A 2,404-nucleotide genomic window follows, 5' to 3' on the forward strand; every position below is an offset into this window, starting at 1 on the left:
GTATAAATGATATTTCAACTAAGTGAAATGAGTACTCAATCATTTATCTCGTTTGGTTAAGCTCGAAGGAAATCATCCTTTGCTTACTATTCGCCAGATAGAAGCTATAGATTCCATATTTATGTTAGCGCTCCCACTCAATCGCACTACCGTGTTCCCAAAATGTATGTATTGCCCTGACCAAAAATTAGGCTTAACTAACAAATCAAAGAACACGAATAACACTCTTGAAATTGAGCCTAACCATATCAGGATTTCGATCATGTGATCTAGGATCAACTTATGATATTGAATTGAATAGATATTTACGGTAAGTTTCAAAAATCTATTTCAAAGTTCAATATCGGTCCATTCCAATGCATACTCCATGCATCCAACCTGAGCTTTACTTTAACCTATGTTCTGGAAAGAACATAACATTTCTCCAAATGCAAGTAAACTCTGTTGTAGATTGTCATATCAGTAAAACCCAGTGTTCTGATAAATCTAGGAATACTTTATTCACATAGTCATGTTTACTTTCCACTGTGTTGACAACACAATAAACATGATCAAGTATGTGAAAAGGGGTTTGGATGAATTTATAAATCAAATAGACAAACAATTGATTAAGTGAACCAAAACATACACAAATGAATGAAAAATACTTCTGTTACTTTATTGATATTGAATAATCTGGATTACATTGAAATAGAGTTTTATTTAGGGCATAAAACCCAACATCTTAGCAGTCCATGCCCGCCATTATTGATTATGCAATCTTGACAATCTTTGTCCGTCGAGTTAGGTATATTTCAATCACAATTTAGTACTTTGAAACACCTAACTCGGCGAGCTCGATCCTCCAAAATTAGTCAATCTCGACAGTCTTTAAGCAACCTGTCGAGATATGCTAATATTGTAAAAAATATATATTTATTTTAATTCCTCTTGTAATTAAATTGATTATATACACCAAATTACAATACAAATATAATATATAATAATTTTAGTACCTATCATATCAACAAATAACAATCACAGAATAAACATAATTGAAATCAGAAATTTTTTTCTTTATTTTTATAATATTTTCTAATTTCATAAGTACATTTTATCTCAACAAATAACAAATACAACAAATAATACACAATAAATTTCTTCCTTATATCTCCACAACGCACAAATTTCGCACAACTTACTTCACTAAAACAAATAAGTTTTAACCTTTCGTTATCACCACAACACACATTTAAATCTCTAAAATTAGTATTATATCATTAAACAAAGAAATAAGTGATTCTACATACCTCTAATAATGAATCATCAAGAAAATTTCATTTCACTTTGTAAAGTTGTTCCTTGCTAATTAAATCCGCAACCTACAATATCAAATATATTAACATTTTATTGAGGCAATATACAGTCTAAACTTTTTAAACTAAGTTTCCATTCTAACAACTAATGTGCATATCCAAACTCAAACTTCTCAATTCTAATAAATTATACACAAAAATAAATTTTTATCAACAAATTACATTTACTACAACTAGCTAGAAAATAAATTATTAAAATGTTAATCATAGTTTCACCCTACACCACACAAAAAATATTAAAAAACAGTTTTTAAATCATATCATATTTACGTACGAAAATAAAAACTTTTTAAATAAAAATTACACTAAAATAACTACTACGTACACAATTGTAGAAGAAAAAATTTAATCACTACAATATACACTATATAACACTTAAAAAAATCATATACATATTTGTAAAAAATACAATTATTTGAGAAAAGATAAACTTTTCAACCTAAGATTCTACCCAAATAACTATTTTAAAGTATATATTTATATCAATCTTCTTCTTCTTCTTCCTAAATACCTAGTTTTATATCAATCTTTAACAACTAAATGAGCACTTTTTCTATTAGTCTTGTCTTTTGACATAGTTCTTTAGTCTTGTCTTTTGACATGGTTTTTTAGTCTTTTCTTTTTAGTTTTTTCTGGTTTGAGTCTTGTCTTTTGGCATGGATTGTGTAGCTCAGAATCATCATGGTGCTATGGTAGAAGCATTCAAGAAGTAGAAGATTGGATGTGTTCAACCCAAAATTGCTTAGATAATAAGCATTAAAGAAGCATTGAGTTGGATTGCAACTCATTCATGGGATACAGTCATGTTGTAAACAAATATCTTGGTGTATGTCCAAGCGATTCAGAGCGGTATTTTATGCCTTCACAATTTGTGTTTTGTAAAACGATCTGCAAATAAGTTGGCTCATTGTATGACAAGAGAATCTTGTTTCTCTACAAGTCGTGTGCTTCAGTTGGAGGACTGATCCTCTGAAGTGCGTTCTATTATTTTGAACGAATTTATTAATTAATAGATCTTATGATTTTTATTAAAAAATATATATATAAGT

This window comes from Cannabis sativa, chromosome 8 (genome assembly GCF_029168945.1).
Source record: "Cannabis sativa cultivar Pink pepper isolate KNU-18-1 chromosome 8, ASM2916894v1, whole genome shotgun sequence".
NCBI classification, from domain to species: Eukaryota; Viridiplantae; Streptophyta; class Magnoliopsida; order Rosales; family Cannabaceae; genus Cannabis; species Cannabis sativa.